The 20,381-nt window shown below is 49.3% G+C and overlaps 2 pseudogenes; one reads left to right on the top strand and one right to left on the bottom strand.

Annotated features, from left to right (window-relative positions):
• Window positions 1–8,855: 8,855 nt before the first annotated feature.
• Window positions 8,856–14,757, top strand: LOC136449515 (ABC transporter C family member 3-like; annotated as a pseudogene).
• A 771-nt stretch (window positions 14,758–15,528) lies between these two features.
• Window positions 15,529–17,012, bottom strand: LOC136451535 (transcription factor HY5-like; annotated as a pseudogene).
• Window positions 17,013–20,381: the final 3,369 nt, after the last annotated feature.

Here is a 20,381-nt window from a genome sequence, read left to right as displayed (position 1 = left end):
TCGCCTGGGACTCCTCGGTGCTCGAACATCGCCGCCTACGCCGGGGACTCCTCGCTCCTCGGTGCTCGGTCATCGCCAGTGACGCCGGGGACTCCTCGCTCCTCGGTCATCGCCAGTGACGCCGGGGACTCCTCGCTCCTCGGTGCTCGGTCATCGCTAGCGATGCCGGGGACTCCTCACTCCTCGGTGCTCGATCATCGCCAGCGATGCCGAGGACTCCTCGCTCTTCGGTGCTCGGTCATCGCCAGCGACACCGGGGACTCCTCGCTCCTCGGTGCTCGGACATCACCGCCTACACCGAGGACTCCTTGGTACTCGGTCATCGCCAACGACGCCGGGGACTCCTCGCTTCTCGGTGCTCGGTCATCGCCGGGGACTCCTCGCTCCTCGGTGCTCGGACATCACCAGCGACACCGGGGACTCCTCGCTCCTCGATGCTCGGTCATCGCCAGCGACACCGAGGACTCCTCGATCCTCGGTGCTCGGACATCGCCGCCTACGCCGGGGACTCCTCGCTCCTTGGTGCTCGGTCATCGCCAGCAACGCTAGGGACTCCTCGCTTCTCGGTGCTCGGTCATCGCCAGGGATGCTGGGGACTCCTCGTTCCTCGGTGCTCGGACATCACCAGCGACGCCAGGGACTCCTCGCTCCTCGGTGCTCGATCATCGCCAGCGACGTCGGGGACTCCTTGCTCCTCGATGCTCGGTCATCACCAGCGACGCCGGAGACTCCTCGTTCCTCGGTGCTCGGACATCGCTAGCGACACCGGGGACTCCTCGCTCCTCGGTGCTCGGACATCGCCGCCTACGTCGGGGACTCCTCGTTCCTCGGTGCTCGGACATCGCCGGCGACACCGGGGACTCCTCGCTCCTCGATGCTCGGTCATCGCCAACGACGCCGGAGACTCCTTGCTCCTCGGTGCTCGGTCATAGCCAGCGACGTCGGGGACTCCTCGCTCCTCGGTGCTCAGACATCGTCGCCTACGCCGAGGACTCCTCGCTCTTCGGTGCTCGGTCATCGCCAGCGACGCCGGGGACTCCTCACTCCTCGGTGCTCGGACATCACCACCTACACCGAGGACTCCTCGATCTTTGGTGCTCTGTCATCGCCAGCGACGTCGGAGACTCCTCGCTTCTCGGTGCTCGGTCATCGCCAGTGACGCCGGGGACTCCTCGCTCCTCGGTGCTCGGACATCACCAGCGACGCCGGGGACTCCTCGCTCCTCAGTGCTCTGTCATCGCCAGTGACGCCGGGGACTCCTCTCTCCTTGGTGCTCGAACGTCGCCGCCTACGTCAGGGACTCCTCGTTCCTCGGTGCTCGGACATCGCCAACGACGCCGGGGACTCCTCGCTCCTCGGTGCTCGGTCATCGCCAGCGACGCCGGGGACTCCTCGCTCCTCGGTGCTCGGTCATCGCCAGCGACGCCAGGGACTCCTCGCTCCTCGGTGCTCGGACATCGCCAGCGACGCCGGGGACTCCTCGCTCCTCGGTGCTCGGTCATCGCCAGCGACGCCGGGGACTCCTCGCTCCTCAGTGCTCGGTCATCGCCAGCGACGCTAGGGACTCCTCGCTCCTCGGTGCTCGGACATCGCCAGCGACGCCGAGGACTCCTCGCTCCTCGGTGCTCGAACATCACTAGCGACGCTGGAGACTCCTCGCTCCTCGGTGCTTGTGATAGAACCACCCAATTTATACAAGATCAAGTACGGCTGTCCCCGCTAACACATTGACACGCACATACTTTCACTTATATAAACCCGGTAGTCCGCCGAGTGTCTCGAAAGACCTCGGTAAATCAACATCACAACCAAGATCGCGTGATTAAGCAAATACACATCACATACGCAGAGTTGCAGCAGAAATAATATTACAAATGGGTTTACAAATAATAGTACAAGTTTGGGTTTCAAAACCAATTATTGAAAACTACATAGCTTTCAAATGATTACATTAATATAAGTTCCAAATACATTGCTAGCATAAGTGACATCATCCGACAAAAGCATATAGATGAGAAGTAAGTATAGAATCACCAAGCCCACCGGCGGTTAGCCACCATCATCAACAGGTCGAGAACATCACCTGCAACAAGGTGGGATAAACCCTGAGTACTCAAATGTACTCAGCCAGACTTATCCGTCTTAAACCAAAATAAAGCGACACCAAGGATTATGCAAGGCTTTCTTTAGTGGGCTAGCTGGCTCGTTTGCAAAAAACATAAGCTATCATGAAGAAACCATTTTAAGTACTTTACATCATCTTTATTATGACCTATCCATCTAGGTAAGCACCTATACTATAGCAATCACTTGATTAACCAATAACATCTAGTTACCAACTTAGATTTAGCATATCCCCTATCATCCATATAACCATCCTTGTTCCATAATAATTACTACGATGCCGTAACTCGAGTCAAGTGCTCATAATTCAGGAGCGATGGCAATTCGAATCGATTCCTAACCAGCTGTTGATTTATTCCTTACACAAACCTCACTCACCCGCTAAAGTGAGGTATCGGTCACCGAGTCAACTATCCAGAAATCTCGAGTTTGCTAGGAACCACATGTACCCGGGGGCCGACCGACTGCCCTTTGGTCTTATCATCGTGCCCCCGTGTCCTACCACACCTACTCCGGTATAGTGCGCTGCGGGCAATCTACTCGGCCCGAATAATCTCCTAGCTTTGCGGTCGAAAGGTGCTTTATTCGGCTAGCTAAATGTAAGGCATGCGTTCAACATGACTCGAGGGCCAACAACAGTCGGTCCTTAATCGACACAGACAGAAACTAACAGCACCCTAGAACCCTATCTGGTTGCCTCTAACTTTTTCGTCCGGTCTCCAATTATCCATCACACATGGTTACTTCCAGGATATCATTCTTTCCATAGCTAAATTCTTCCAGTAACCATCTATAATGTAGGTGACCGGATATCATCGATCGCTACCGGTCTAAGCAATGCTAAGCAGTTATTTGATCCTGACCTAACAGGGTAAAAGGTAATAAGGTAGGCAAGGATAGTAATAAATGCATCAACGGTTTCAATCAACTCCTACAACTTAATGCAACAATATATAAACTCATATATAGGAATAATTGCTTTTATAAAGTAGGAGACTTAGAATGCTCCGGGGCTTGCCTGGGATCCGACACAAGTCAGTTCAGTTAGCTTGCACCGTCCTGGTGACGTCTCAGGTCCTAGCACTCGCTTAGTCCTTTCATCTTCGGGATAGATCCTCCATACATCGTCCTCGGGTTCAGCTCCAACATCATGTTCTTCACGTGGTTCATCTAGCGTACCTAGATGAGATGCAAGATGCATGTGTATGAATGTGATGAATGGTAACACAAGATGCATCACATAAGATTCAAGACAAACCAGTTATTCACGGCAATCATAGAGTCAAGGCTGCAAACAACAGCAGCTAATTTTACTCATAACAGGAGTTGTACTAATCCAAAAGATATGCAACAAGACAATCTGGAAAGCTTATGGAATTTTCTACAATTCATCTTTAATCCTCTTAGCATGATTCTCAAGTTAACTAAGTCAATTATACCCATTTATAGAAACTGGTCCACAATTGACAGAAAGCAGCCATTTCTGAAACCCAACTTTAAACAGGCATAACTCACAAACCACAAGGCCAAATACCACCAAATTTTAACAGAAGCTAGATACATGAATTATCTACAACTTTGTTATTCTCATATTAAGATGATTTTCAGTTAGAAGGGTCAACTAATGCAATAATTGCATCTCTGTCCAAAACATAGACAAAAACTGACATGTCATTTTAAATAGCTATAAATGGAGTTATACATGTCCAATAAATGTGGTTCTAGACTTTTTAGAAAGCTTAGCAAATTATAAACAACTTTGTTGTAAACACCTAAAGCTAATTCTACTACTAAGAAGGCCCCACAATAAGAACAAGGAAAACCCTCTCTGGTTTTGGGCAGAAACAGCCACAGAGATTTAAGCAAGTATAACTCAAGATCTACTTAGCCAAAAATCATGATATTTAACTTTTTGGAAAGCTTAAGAAAAGCACCACAACTTATGTATTTTCACCAAGTCATGATTCATAACTTAACTGAACCAATTAATTCAAACATGCAGAACTGTTCAGAGTAGAAGCAAAGCAATACAGGGCATTTGTTATTTTTATAACTCTTAAACTATAAATCCTAAACTCCTGAAATTTTTACCAGACAACAACAATCACCTTAGTAGCACTCCACAAAAATTTCACATTTATTTGAGCATAAAAACTACAGTTATGAAAAAGACAAGACATGGCAAGTAACAGGAACCTAGCTGCATAGATCTATTTTTACAGCAAAATATTTAAACTAAAACATGCCCTATTGTAGATCTAGTGCATAGAGAATTTCACAAGGATTCCAAAAAGTCCTCATTTGTTATTTTAGGATTTTTCTACTAATTAATACGAATTTTCAAAGTTCATCATTCAAATCTATAAAAAAAACAAAAGAAAAGACATGTAAGTCTTGCATCGGGGTCCCTGCAGTAAACACAAATTAAACTACAGCGAAAGGTCCTCAGGGGCACTATTCAAATGAGTCATGGCTTCGCAATTGGATCCCTCCCTTTCTTCAAATTCTTGCGCGAAGTCCTTGACGTGGATTTGCAGTAGAGGATGCGCGGGAGCTCGCCGTTTTCGGCTGGAGGAGGCCCACGATGGCCTAGCCACGCGCGTGCATGGACCATCCACAGCGTCCGTGCGGGCGACGGTGCTCTGGTGGGTTGCGCAGCTGGGGAGGGGCGTAGAAAGGGGCGGCGGAAGGAGGAGAAGGTGATGCCACGCTTGGTTCAGATGGAGGAGGGATGGAGTGGAGGCAGTAGCAGCGGTGAGGAGCTCCGCTCGGCTTGTCCATGGCGGACGCGCTCTAGCGCGCGCGTGCGGCATAGAGGGCGAGGAAGGAGGAGAGCAGGGCGAGCAGAGAGGCGAGTGAGGGCGCTCCGGTGCTCCCCCTTTACGTAGGCAGGGGCAGGCGGCTTAGGCGGGGCGCCCTCGACGCGTGGAGCAGAGGCGAGGAGCATGGCGACCGCGTGTCCCATTTTGGGGCCCACCGTCGAACACCTAGTGCGCGAGAGAGTTCCCGACTTTGCAGTCCAAAATAGCATATTCGGCTTGGATTCAGACCTGGGCGCCTGTAGCAAAGTTGTTGTGCACAAGCTGCTCTCCAACTTTTATTAAGGGTGCCTAGACATTAAACTCTCGGATTAGTAGCTAATCAAGCCTCAAGTTGATAGTGTCAATGCGTTGACAGCGATTAACAAACTCTAAAATTGAGGGTCATAACAAGGTCAAACGAGTGCCATCCCTTTACATGATCTTTTCCATGAACTTAGCTCCAACTTTTATTTTGGGGTCAACTTGAGATGCTTAACAAATTTTGGAGAACGCGAGACGCCAATGCCGAGGTCGATGAATTTCTAGACTTAGAATATTTCTAAGTGCTGAAATCAGCAGCAGATTCCAACTTTGAGCCACTGCTAGACTTAGTTCCGAGCCGATCCATGGTATACTCCAAAAACAAAGTTTCTTCTACATAACATGAGCTTCAACTTTTATTTAATGTCCAACCTTAAAACAGGTGCAGAAGCTATAGTTCTACTTTGACCAAAGCAGGATCACGATAAAGCTTAAATTATCCTTCGTGATCCATTGAAGCATTTTCTTGACATTTGCTCAACATGAACCTTTCATGACTTTTGTTGTAGAGTTCATCTAGAGTCATTTGGGCATGGTTGCAAGATTTGGTTGACGATCGAGAATTCCATTCACTTTATAAAATAATTCAAGCAAGGACATAACTCGTTATTTCATGTGACTTCTTGATTCCAAACTTCACGAAATTTTTCCATTGATTAATATAGATGGGTATTGATGTGAGACACATGAAGATATCCCAATAACACCAGCCAAGCATATATCTTGAAAAGGGCCTATATGTAAAGCAAGGGTGTCATATCCAAGTTTAGGTTGAGGCTCATTTCCATAGGTTTGACCTTGACATCTTCATCATTACTTAATATGCCATGTTTGAGCTCAAACCCATTGCTTAACTGGTGGCAAACACCCGGAGTGTTACAATGCTCGGTCATCACCAGCGACGCCGGGGACTACTCGGTGCTCCCTTGGTGGTCGGATCTTGCTACGTCTTGTCAGGGTGCTATCAAGCTGCTCCATGCTATTCGGATCATGGTGCTGATCTTGGGTTGTACGTCTAGGGTCTTGATACACGCACATCAGACGACGTCGATAAGCTTTTAGACTTCTTCTTCTTTGACCCTGCTATAAGATTCATTCTTCGTCTTCCAGCAGGCTCAGGGACTAAGTGGGCACACTTCACCTTGCGGTGAATGTGCTTGTTCTCATCTCGAGGCTACGCCTGGGGACTGGCTGCCTGCTCGGCTGGTCTTCTACTTTCTGACCCTGGCACCACGCAACTACGTCACCTACTATCAGGTTCGAGGACTAGCTGTGGGGGTATGCCCCCTGGTATCCACAAGACAAGACATAGGCCGCACCATCAGAGGTGGCCCAGCCCACAAGATCAAGGCTTGTACGGCGCTACTCGGCGTGCACCGCAAGACATTGTATAGTACCAAATAGGATACTTACCTTGTAACCCTGCCCCTCCAGACTATATAAGGAGAGGCTGGGGTCCCCTAGCGAACAAGATACATCAAGATCTATCTACTACATCTCAATACAATCCACCAAAAACACAGGACATAGGGTATTACATCGATTAGACGGCTCAAACCTATCTAAATCGATGTCTCTGCGCCTTGTGTCACCATCTGGTTCCTGATTACGCGCACCCCCACCGATCAATCTACCATCGTGGGATACCCCTCGGTGGACTATCGACAATATTCTATCGACAGTTGGAGTGTTACTAGATGGGATTAAATAACTGTTTTGGATAGCCAGAGAAATGATAGATGTCTGCCTCCAAGTGATCCACACTTGGGATGAGTTCATCGCTGCTCTGAATGACAAGCTTGACCTTGGCACCATAGTGAGATGAAGAGGAAGTCGACAAAGATATGAAAGCCTGAACAAAAAGGGAAGGGAAACTTGGAGATGCCAAAACAGTATGCACTCAATTTGACTACCCATAACTTCTATAAAACACCCTGTGCTTACTTTGATTTTAGAAGGCCTACAAAGATGTGGCCGTTTTGCAGGCACAACTAATGATCTTTAGGGGCCTTTTGATGAGTGAATAAGATAGGAGTTCATATGATTCAGATCCTGTTTCTATAAAATTGTACCTTAATATAAACCCAAGGTTGACACCGCATTGTTTTTTTTCCCTTTTGCGAAACCAATGTATAGGTTGTTCATCACGAGATCAGACATACTTGTTTATTTTAGGTTGTTATTATTTTGCTGATTTTTGAGTTGACATCCATTGTTTTAAAGCATCTATCATGCACATGTATTTCATAGTTAGAAAACCCTTGCCCATCAATTAGTTCCACTCCCTATATTATTTATATTTTTTTCTGAATCCACAGGTTCATTAGTTAGGTCCTAGTTCAGTGAAATTTTAGTACAGTACCTATAATGACAATGTTCCTTTACAATCCTATTATGTTATCCAGTTTTTGAGTGATTGTTTAATAACCCGACTATTCATATAAACAATCTTTTCATTGAGACCAATACTCAGAGAAGTTTATGCTCTCAACATGTCATTTGGTAACTTTTATATGGCCTGATATTAACGTGCATCCCCTTCAGCTTGACTTTTTCTCCATGTCTATAACAATGGGTACAATCACAAATGACTCATTAGTTTGGCGGCAGGAGCAGACATGATCCGTTGAAGACAATATATACCTGTAGTAGCGCACGGGATAATACTTGCAATAACGATGTTGCAAACATCATGTTCGAAATATCAATTGTAACGGCAATGTTGCAAACATCACATACAAAATAGCACTTTGTAATGGCGATGTTGCAAACATCACACCCAAAATATTATTTTTTTGGTAACAATATAACACATCCATACTTATATTGTCGTGGTATGATTTACATATATACTCGAATCTGTGTACATAATGGTATGGAGATGCGGCAGAACTTCTTCGTGGATTTATTAGCGCTACGAAAGAAATGGAATATCGGAGATTTCTTCCTACCGATATAAAATATTATCTTAGGCGCATCACGGAAAGATCTATAGAGTAGAGATTTGTAAGCCTATGACGCCGCGCTCTCCGTGACTTGTTAATTTCATAAACTTTGCTTTTTAGATTAACTATAACTTTAACGTTGATATTTAATTTTTACAGTATTATTATCTTATCATGTGCGATCCTATATGTTTTTAGTATAAAATATTAGCTATCCTGTAGTACGTACGGCACTGGTACCTAGTCTTCTTCTAAACAAACAAAACGCATCGTCCTGCGTCATTAGGAAATCAGAACCGAGAGATCCCGTAATCCTTTCTTACCGCACTCCTTAACCCTACTCTCCGCCGTAAATAGTTAGCAGTCCAACAGCGCCACGTCGCAAAAAGTTAACTCCTACTGCCCACCGCCGTCGCGGTCCGGCAGCGAAACTCGGCACGCGCGCCGTTCGATTCTTCCCCGCGGGGGTGTGGGTGCGGGGGGACTGGGGAGGGAGGGGGACGGTTCCTTGGACTCCAAGGAGCCCAGACCCCAGAGGCGCGCGCGGCAGCCGTCTTTGACCGCCACCGCGGGGCGTCGCCGTGAGGAGGGCCCGGGGCCGCTGACGCCCGCGGCGACGTCTCCGTCTCGCCTATATAAACCCACTCGCCCGCCCTCCGCTTCACTCATTCGAGCCACTCGTCGCCAGATGCCAGTGTCCACGGCCGCACCGCCCGCGATGGCGGCGACAAAGGCGGGCGAGGTCCCACTCCTCTACTTCTTCTCCCTGGAGCCGCTCGTCCTCCATGGCGTGGACGCCGCGGTCCACGTCCTCCTCGCGCTCGCCGTCGCGGGGCGGTTTCTGTTCCGCCACTGCGGCCTCTCCTTCTCCGTCTCCGGCCGCGCCAAGTACGGGGAAGCGCGTGGAGGCGGCCCCCGCGGCGGAGGCCGGTTCCGGTGCCACGGGATCGCGGCCTGCGCCACGTGGGCCTTGGCGGCGGCCGAGGTCCTTCTCGCGGCCTACTCGTGCTACCTGGGCGCCACCTCCGGCTCCGGGTGGTCGCGTGACGCGGTGGTGGGGCCTCGTGGACGCGGCCGCGCGCGCGGTGGCGTGGCTGCTGCTCGCCGCGTACCTGCAGTTCGACTTCGGGCGGCGGCGCGAGGAGCGGTTCCCGGCGCCGCTCAGGCTCTGGTGGGCGTTCTTCCTGCTGCTGTCCATCCTGGCCGTCGCCGACCACGTGGCGACGAGCCTCGACGGGCTCCTGGTGCCGGCGCTCGCGTGGGTGTTCGACGCCGTCTCGGTTGCTGCTGCCGTGGTCCTGCTCTGCGCTGGGTTCGTAGGCAGGAGGGAGGGAGGCGGCTCTGCTGCCGAGGAGCCTCTGCTCAACGGCGCGCATGAGACGGCGGACGGTAACAGCCGCAGCGACGCCGAGGCGTCCAGGTTCACCGGCGCCGGTTTCTTCAGCGTGCTCACCTTCTCGTGGATGGGCCCCCTCCTCGCCGTCGGCCACAAGAAGACCCTCGGCCTGGACGACGTCCCGGGGCTCGACCCCGGTGACAGCGTCTCCAGCCTGCTCCCGACGTTCAAGGCCAACCTCGAGGAGCTGGCGGGCGGCGTCTCCGGCTCCGGCCGGAAGGCCGTCACGGCGTTCAAGCTCACTAAGGCCCTGTTGCGCACCGTGTGGTGGCACGTCGCGGTGACCGCGTTCTACGCGCTGGTCTATAACGTCGCCACCTACGTTGGCCCGTACCTCATCGACTCCCTGGTGCAGTACCTCAACGGCGACGAGAGGTACGCGAGCAAGGGGCAGCTCCTTGTCCTCGCGTTCATTGTCGCCAAGGTATTCGAGTGCCTGTCGCAGCGCCACTGGTTCTTCCGGCTGCAGCAGGCGGGGATACGCGCGCGTTCCACGCTTGTTGCCGTCGTGTACCAGAAGGGCCTCGCGCTGTCAAGCCAGTCGAGGCAGAGCCGCACGAGCGGCGAGATGATCAACATCATCAGTGTCGACGCCGACCGCGTCGGGATCTTCTCATGGTACATGCACGACCTCTGGCTGGTGCCGTTGCAAGTGGGCATGGCGCTGTTCATCCTGTACTCTACCCTCGGGCTCGCTTCCCTCGCCGCACTTGGAGCCACCGTGGTCGTCATGCTTGCCAATGTGCCTCCTGGGCGAATGCAGGAGAAGTTCCAGCAGAAGCTCATGGACTGCAAGGATATCAGGATGAAGGCAACGTCTGAGATCCTGCGCAACATGCGGATTCTGAAGCTGCAGGGGTGGGAGATGAAGTTCTTGTCCAAGATCATTGAGTTGAGGAAGACAGAGACAAATTGGCTGAAGAAATACCTCTACACATCGACTTTGGTTACCTTTGTGTTCTGGGGGGCCCCGACTTTCGTTGCTGTGGTGACCTTTGGGGCGTGCATGCTCATGGGGATTCCATTGGAGTCAGGGAAAGTGCTTTCTGCTTTGGCCACGTTCCGCGTGCTGCAGGAGCCAATATACAACCTTCCTGACACGATCTCAATGGTGATCCAGACCAAGGTGTCTCTGGACAGGATAGCATCATTCCTATGTCTTGAGGAATTGCCGACTGATGCTGTGCAGAGGTTGCCAAATGGTAGTTCAGATGTTGCAATTGAGGTCACCAACGGGTGCTTCTCCTGGGATGCCTCACCGGAATTGCCAACGCTGAAGGACCTGAACTTCCAAGCTCAGCAAGGCATGCGTGTTGCAGTTTGTGGGACAGTGGGCTCTGGTAAATCGAGCTTGCTATCTTGCATTCTTGGTGAGATCCCAAAGCTGTCAGGAGAGGTTAAGATTTGCGGGATGACGGCTTATGTCAGCCAGTCAGCATGGATACAGAGTGGCAAAATTCAGGACAACATATTGTTTGGCAAGGAGATGGACATGGACAAATATGAAAGAGTCCTTGAGTCGTGTTCACTGAAGAAAGACTTGGAGATCTTGCCATTCGGTGACCAAACTGTCATCGGAGAGCGAGGGATCAACCTGAGTGGTGGGCAGAAGCAAAGGATTCAGATAGCCCGCGCTTTGTATCAGGAAGCAGACATCTATTTGTTCGATGACCCATTCAGTGCTGTTGATGCTCATACAGGGTCCCACCTTTTCAAGGTACACAATTTGTTATGCTTAAGCTTAACCTTTTATGTTCAGTAGAAGTTTCAAACACTGGTGCCTGCTTATTTTTGCAGGAATGCTTGCTCGGGGCTCTGTCTTCAAAAACAGTAGTTTATGTTACTCATCAGATTGAATTCCTACCGGCAGCTGACCTTATTTTGGTGAGAATTTCATTGGTAAAACTTCCATCCATTATTCATTGCAATAAAACGGATGCCTCTCCTTACTAGGACTGTGTTATAGGTGATGAAAGATGGCAAAATAGCACAAGCAGGAAAATACAATGAAATACTTGGTTCAGGAAAAGAGTTCATGGAGCTAGTTGGTGCACACAAGGATGCACTCGCAGAATTGGACACAATCGATGCTGCAAACGTAAGCAACGAGGGATCCCCTTCCAGAGGTACAGCAAAACTGACCAGAGCTCTATCGTCAGCTGAGAAGAAAGATAAACAGGACGAAGGGAACAATCAGAGTGGACAGCTGGTGCAGGAAGAAGAAAGAGAGAAAGGCAAGGTTGGGTTTTGGGTCTACTGGAAGTACCTCACCTTAGCTTATAAGGGTGCACTTGTACCGTTAGTGTTGCTTGGACAGCTACTTTTCCAAGTCTTACAAATTGGGAGCAATTACTGGATGGCTTGGGCTGCTCCCGTCTCAAAGGACGTTGAGCCTCCAGTGAGCATGTCAACACTGATATATGTCTATATCGCATTGGCTGTTGGAAGCTCGTTGTGCGTCCTCCTAAGAGCGTTGTTTCTTGTAACAGCCTCATACAAGACAGCGACTCTATTATTCGACAAGATGCACATGTCCATATTTAGAGCTCCTATGTCTTTCTTTGATTCCACTCCGAGTGGGCGCATCTTGAACAGAGTAAGTCATCTTCATGTGAACAATTTCGCAAGTTCTACTTATTTTCTTGGACTATGCTAACAGATGCTTCAAACTTTTCAGGCTTCCACTGATCAGAGCGAAGTGGACACCAGCATTGCATACCAGATGGGTTCTGTTGCATTTGCTGTCATACAACTTGTTGGAATCATTGCTGTGATGTCTCAGGTTGCATGGCAGGTGTTTGTTGTTTTCATTCCTGTAGTTGCTACCTGTTTCTGGTATCAGGTACGATTGGCCACCTTTATCCCCTTCATCATAGATCTAGTCATAGGTATCTAATTGACCTGCCTTTTTTTGCAGCGATACTACATTGATACAGCCAGGGAGCTGCAAAGGCTAGTAGGTGTTTGCAAAGCTCCTATCATACAGCATTTTGCAGAATCAATAACAGGATCAACCACCATCAGAAGTTTTGGCAAGGAAAATCAGTTTGTATCGGCAAATAGCCATCTAATGGATGCCTACTCCAGACCGAAATTCTACAATGCTGGAGCAATGGAATGGCTTTGCTTTCGCCTGGATGTGCTGTCATCTCTTACATTTGCATTCTCTTTAATATTCTTGATCAATCTACCCACGGGTTTCATCGATCCAGGTATCACAGTCAGTTTTGAACAGTGTTTGTTGTTCCACTCAATTGTTTGTTAATAAAAATGGTCTGAGTTGAAGAGAGCTTGTAACTAACATTACATCCTACTTTCAGGAATTGCTGGTCTTGCAGTCACATATGGGCTTAACCTGAACATGCTGCAAGCATGGGTTGTCTGGAGCATGTGCACTTTGGAGAACAAGATTATATCAGTAGAGAGAATTCTGCAATATATAAGCATTCCTGCAGAGCCACCTCTTTCCATGTCAGAAGATAAGCTGGCTCATAACTGGCCATCCGAAGGAGAAATTCAGCTCCACGACCTCCATGTAAATCCTCTTTTTTTCTGCATGGCAATGTTGTTCTGAAGAAGCTGCATGATTCCTCATTGTTATTGAACTGACATAAATCAAGTCTGGTAAAAAGACAGCGAAAGAACTATTTTAGGTGCAATGTGCCCTTAACTTCTAGTTTGATGCAGGTGAAATATGCCCCGCAGCTGCCATTTGTTCTGAAGGGACTTACAGTCACCTTCCCTGGAGGCCTGAAGACCGGTATTGTTGGAAGAACAGGAAGCGGCAAATCCACCCTTATACAGGCTCTTTTCCGTATCGTGGACCCAACTATTGGCCAGATACTAATAGACAGGCGTCGACATTTGCACCATTGGTCTGCACGATCTGAGATCTAGACTGAGCATCATTCCACAAGAGCCAACCATGTTCGAGGGGACTGTGAGAAGTAACCTTGACCCTCTTGGGGAGTACACTGACAGTCAAATCTGGGAGGTAATTTCACCTTTCATATGCTCAAGGCTTGTCATTTGTTACATTACACTCTCACATAACAATTTTAGCTAAGTTGCAGCATCCATCTGTTACTCTTGATTCCAGGCCTTGGATTGCTGTCAGTTAGGTGATGAGGTGAGGAGGAAGGAACACAAGCTTGACTCACCAGGTCCAACACTACAGTAGTTCTTTTCTTCCACACTTTTCACATCCCACACTATTCACATTCCTAGCCTAGTACTAGGTTCCAAAAAATGCAGAAGGTGCGCATGTTCCCGTTGATAATATTCTGAAGTCCTCTCAATCTGTTGGGTTGCAGTGATAGAGAACGGCGAGAACTGGAGCGTGGGTCAGCGTCAGCTTGTATGCCTTGGTAGGGTAATCCTGAAGCGGAGCAAGATCCTCGTCCTGGACGAAGCCACCGCTTCAGTGGACACCGCAACAGACAACCTGATCCAGAAGACGCTTCGGCAGCAATTCTCGGAGGCGACGGTCATCACCATCGCGCACAGGATCACGTCGGTCCTCGACAGCGACATGGTCCTCCTCCTCGACAACGGTTAGCGCCCCCGCAAACCACCCGCCTAATTTCATTTTTTTAACTTTGTTGTTTTTTCTTGTTCTGACGCCGTGATGCTGCTTTGCAGGTGTGGCCGTGGAACGCGACACGCCGGCCAAGCTGCTGGAGGACAAGTCGTCGCTCTTCTCCAAGCTCGTCGCGGAATACACGATGAGGTCGACGCACACGTAGCCAGCAACCGAAAAAGTTCTTCGTCGTGCTGCTTTCTTTGCTCCAACGCCGTTTGAGGCCGGCACCTGGGGCAGGCTGGCTCGTTGACCACGCCGGCAGATTTTTATGGGTCGCCGGTGAGGCAGGCTTACTCGTCGATGATGCCGAAAAAATTAATACTGATCGCGCGCGTTATCTCTAATATAGAGAGCTAGCGCTAATCTGATTGTCGTAACGTTGGGGAGCTGAGGTTCAGAAATGAGTTAAGGACTTCAGGTGATTAGAAAGTTGATGGTTAGTAGTGTTCACTCTGAGCATACTTAGCGCCCATCAAGAATATCATGTGCTTTGGCCACGTACCAGGAATGTTTGAAAGGTTTTTGTAATACCGTTATTCGAAACTCCTACGCTACGCCTGAATAAAATAGTGAAGTGTTTGCACGTTATTAGCGAACAAAACGGAACAGCATTCGACAGACAAAGCTGTTGATCTCATGCTGATTTTATTCTTCTTTTTTATTTACGATGAGAGCCTGTGAATGAAGAGAGCAAGTCGTGCAGGAGTGCGGAGAGGTTTTACACCGCCGCGTTGCTTTCGCCAAGTCCCGATCCCTTTGAAACAATTGAGATGCAAATGGTGTCCCCTTCAGCAGATTCTTCAGCCAACCACCGTATGGGCGCATGGCATGTGCATCCATGCCCAAAAAGCTTGCCCAAAGGTGTACATGTGTCTCATGTTGCAAGCCACGCCGGACACGTAGAGACCACAAACAGCTTTATGCTCAAAGCCTCAAACCGTCACAAGTTAAGCAACGAGAAAAAGGACGCTGAATTCACGAAGTAATCAAGTATGCATGCTGTTTGCATCGGCCTGAAGAAGAGCACCCAAGATTCCTAATGCAGATTCCAGCACCAGTTGCATGAATTCTCTCACAAGTATGTATGACGTGTGTGATTGTTATCACGTTTTCCCTGCGCAACAGTTTATATGCTCCTTCGGTGACCCTTTTAAGTTTCTCCAAGAAGTGAAAGCATAAGGCTCTGGCACGGTGGTAATCTTGAATTGAATTGCCAAACCGCACGGCTGAATTACAGTACAGTACAATGGGAAAATTACACTGACACCCTACCAAGAAATAACTACCAGTAGTGGTGAGTAGTCCCTACCAACGGTCGGAGAGACGGGATTGCTACGTAACAGTTAAAACAGTGCATCAGCGAGGCAGACGAACACAAGCACGGTAGAAAAGAAGAAAAGGAGAAGACGACGTCATCAGCAACAGCAACACGCCAACAATGGTCAGATCAGGCGAGCGCGAGCACGGACCAGGTCCCTCTCTCATTCTCATCAGCTCTTGGCGAAGTGGTGCTTCTTGCCGCCGTCTCCGCCCTTGCCGCCACCGCCGCCGCCACTGCTCCTCTTGCTCGCGTGCGCCGTCGTGTTCTTCAGAATCTGCGCGGCGGGAGCAACAGGGGGTCGGTCACTCAGAACGAGAGGAACGCTTCGGAGCTCAGATCGAACCGCGGAAACGAATGGGGGGATGGACGGAGGTAGGCGAGGCAGCACCTGGCGGAGCGTGTTGTTCTCGTTCTGGAGCGTGGACACCCGCTGCTCGAGCTCGGCATTGCGGAGCTCCAGGTCCTTGGCCTTGGCCTCCAGCTCCGTCAGGTACGCCTTCTTCCGCTCCCGCGCCTGCTGCGCGGACACGCGGTTCCGAAGCAGGCGCTTCAGCCGGTTCTGCTCCTTGTCCCCCGCGGTGCGGCCGCGCTTCTTCCCGGCCGCCGGAGGCTGCGCCCCCGTGGCCGCCGCCAGCTGCCCCCCCTGCTTGCCGTCCTCCTTGGGGCGCTCGTCCGCGCCCGCGCCCGACGAGGCCGACGCCGACGCGCCGCCCATCTCCGGCACCCGCCGTATCTCCTCCTCGCTCTCCACCCCTGCAGTGGCATGCGCGCAGCGGCAACTTCAGCTGACGAAACCAAAAAACAATAAATGATGCAGGAAATCTGAGAGGGTGGTGCATGGGTTGGGCGCGGCACGTACCTCCTTCCCTGAGGTTGTTGGGGGCGGAGCTGGAGGAGCGCTCGCTGCTGGAGGGGAGCGAGCTCGTGGTGCTCGTCTTCGCCTGCTGCTTCTCGTGCTCCTGCTCCTGCGCCGCCATCTTCCTCCTCCTCTCCTCCCCACTCCAAGAACAGATCAGGATCTCCTTCCTCCCGCGCACCACTCCTGCTCGGACTCCGCCTCCTCCCCGAGAAAAATCGAATCTTTGCGCACGCCAAGGGACAGGAGACAAGGGGGGAGGGGAAGAAAAGCAGATGCAGATCGGACGAGAGAGAGGACGAGAGAAGAGAAGAGAGGAGAGGAGAGGAGAGAGAGAGTCTGTGTGCGGGACGGGAACGGGAGAGCGGAAGAGGTGGGCGGGGAGAGAAATGGAGGTCGGTGGGGTTGGGGGGTTTTGGATGAGACGCCATCCCCGCCGTGCACGGCACCCACCATCCTACGGCCGGGGCCGGGGAAGCGTGGCACGGCGCCGCACCATACACGCCTCCACCGCATCTGACGGCGACCTCTTGAACGCGTAGCTGCGTGTCCATCCCTCTGATCAAGCCCACTTGTCACTTCCAAATCACGCGCCTCGTCTATTGGCTGCCACAAAACTTTCCTATAATCGTGTTAAAGCAACTTGAGAAGTGCCCTCCTCAATCAAGAAACCCACGACAAATCGCTGTTGGTACCGTAACTAAGTCTTTTTTTAGACGAAAGAAAAATTTATTAGATTATAGCTGAGTATACGATCATATTATACGCACTCTGGAATACATTACGTGTATCTAGAAACTGATCATCTAAATTGTATTCACGCTTTGTATAGCTCCAAATCCCAAATCCTAAATCTGTATGATGATTCATATGGACGACCGCACAGGCAAACACTCGGCAAAATGCCTGAGAATAGATGCTCAACGAACGATGGCCAACATCCTTACGGGCGGAGTTGAGAAACTTCTTATTTCTTGTGTCTTCCTTCTTCTTCTTTCTGCCACCAGAGAATAGGGAAAATCGATCTGAAACTTAATCTCCCTAGCCCTTCGTCGTGGTCAGATCTAACCACAAAAAACGGAGAAGAGAAAGAAGAAAATTATTCCATAGCGGTGACATCATATCCGCCTTGATGTCGCCGTCCGAAAAAAACAAGTCTCCATGTCGTCATGCCGAAGAAGTTACTGACACCGTTGTCATCCTCATCTTCAATAGAGCCGCCGTAGAGAAAATGAATCCACCCTACCAAGAAACTTGGCATTGAGAGACCCTAACCCTAATATTCGATCTACTAGGAAACTTACTAAAAACTATGGATCCCCACTCCCTCTGACCTCCGCCGAGATGCCAGAGGGGAAGGGAGGGGGACCAATGGTGGAGGCAAGGGGCGGCGGCTCTCGCTGAGTCATGAGTCTGGCATAGGGAGAAAAACTTAACTAACTCAGTCTCCGGTCGCACTACCGACAGAGTTCACAACTCCTTGAGATTTCTACACAGTATTAATGGAGACTATGTACGTTCCCAAAATTTTTGCCAAGGCGAAGCACTGCCTAAACGTTCCACCATCGACATGGGGGATCGGGGGTCCTTGGGGAAGGAGAAGGAGGTGTATGAGGAGGATGTGACCAATATTAGAGGAGAGGATTGAAGCCTTGAATTTGCAAGGAGAGGAGGAAGTTGATCTTGACTTCTCGGAGGACACTACCGGATTCAGCTTCTTTGTCCGAGTGCCATATACACTCGGCTAAAGCCTTTGTCGAGTATTACACTCGGCAAAGGGCGCTCGATAAATAGTTTATCGGCAAAGACCTCTTTGCCGAGTGTACTTTATCGGGCACTTTGCCGAGTGCTAATCTGACACTCGGCAAAGAAAAGTCGTCGTGACGGCGAGCGCCACCGTGACGGTGGCTTTTCTGAGTGTCAAGGTCAAGCACTCGGCAAAGGTCGCCGCTTTACCGAGCGCCGTTGACTCAGACACTCGGCAAGGGTGGCCACTGTGCCGAGTGCCACTGGCAAGACACTCGGCAAAGGTAGCATATTTGCCGAGTATCCTATCAAGACACTCGGCAAACATGCGACCTTTGCCGAGTGCCTGGCCCGTGGTACTCGGCAAATCTATGATGTTTGTCGAGTGTAATGGCCTTTGCACTCGGCAAAGCATGTTTCTAGGTAGTCACTTTGTCGAGTGTCATGGCCATTACACTTGGCAAAGTGACTGAAAACATCCTTTTTATTTGTTTTTTTACATCCCATCCAAACAAACAGAAGATATATATAACAAACATCACCAACATCACATATATATCATCAACAACACATATATATCACCAACACCATATGTATATCACAAACGTCATATATATATCACAAACGTCGCATGTCTCACAATATATCACAAATAAGTTCACACGTAATCCAAATGCTCCATCATCTATAACCACAATTGCAAATACAAGTACCATTAACAACCACAAGTATCATCATCAAGATGGCCAATGAGACTAATTTGGTGAAGGATTCGCTGAAGCATGAGGGTCGTTCGATGCCGTCGATTGATTTTGCACAAAGGAGAAGAGATTGCATGTGTGAGACAAGATAAATATATACCATACATGAATAAAACTTTCATACTCTACTAGGTTTGACCGTAAGCATGAACATACAAACTAAAATATTTATACTCACAGGAGTAGAATAGTGAGAAGGTGGAGGTGGGGAGCGAATAGCAAAGGTGGCGGAACTACACCCATAGCGGCGCCAAGACTTTACATGTACTGAAGAATCTCTGCTATCCTCCGCTGCTTGGCCTCCCTGCTCGGCCTCCACCCTCTCCATCTTCGCTAGGCGACGCTGTGCAGGTAGACCCGTAGCGGCGAGGAAGGCGATCAGAGTTGCCGAGGTACTCCGGCTCCGCTCCGACGGGCTCTTCTCTGTAAAAAAAGAAACATAAAATTGTCAATACAAAATTTCGGCAGCACCTCCCCTGCACGGTGAGGTTTCCAAAACCTGCAAGAAAACCAATGGCACGATGGCTGACATGCACATATAGGAAAAAGTCTACTTAACCCCTCCCCACCTTTCATACTTGGTCTACTTCATCCTCCAACTATGAAACCGTCTGTTTTACCCCTCTGAACTTTCTAAAACCATCTATTTTACCCCCTGGGCGGTTTTCAGCGGCGGTTTGCTACAGTAACAGCGGGTCTGCTACAGCAACGGTGGGTTTGCTACAGTGTCCGGTATGCTTTATTACAATTTTTTTATAGCTTTAGATTAATTAGAAAATCTAATTTTGTCTGTAATTAATTAGAATTTATCTATAACTAAGTTATACATAGTCCAATGAGTACGAATTTTTACTATAAGTTCAAGCATACAATAATTAGCGTATCATAAAAATTTTACCACAATTGAACCATAGAAGCTGCAACTATGAATTATTTTCAATTAATTACATACAAAATTAGATTTTCCAATTAATCTAAGGCTATAGTAAAAATTTTGTACTAAAGCATACCGTATTATATATTCACTATATAGATCTACTCATGTGGAGTCCAACAAAATTAGATTTTTTATTTTATGATTTTTCTATGATTTACTGTGTTTTTTCAAAGATTCACCGAAAATAAAAAAATTCAAACCCACCGCCTACTGTAGCAAACCCGCCGTTACTGTAGCAAAACCGCTGTCAAAAAATCGCCCGGGGGGTAAAATAGACGGTTTTAAAAAATTTAGAGGGGTAAAACAGACGGTTTCATAGTTTGGGGGTGAAGTAGACCAAGTATGAAAGATGGGGGGTTAAGTAGACTTTTTCCTACACATATATATGAACGGCATGATGGCCGACATGCACAAGATTATATCCAACCACATATATATAACAATATCACAACCACTCCTACGACTACCACCACTGCTACTCTACCACTACTACAACCACAACTACTAGTAATACTACGACGACGACGATGGTAGGGCATATCTAGTGGGCGTCGTAGGACGGCGGTGGTGAAGGGGCCAGGGCACCGGTGG

This window comes from Miscanthus floridulus, chromosome 5, assembly GCF_019320115.1.
Source record: "Miscanthus floridulus cultivar M001 chromosome 5, ASM1932011v1, whole genome shotgun sequence".
In the NCBI taxonomy this organism is placed as follows: Eukaryota; Viridiplantae; Streptophyta; class Magnoliopsida; order Poales; family Poaceae; genus Miscanthus; species Miscanthus floridulus.
The sequence above is the reverse complement of the archived record's forward strand: the minus strand, read 5'-3'. Positions and strand labels throughout refer to the sequence as shown.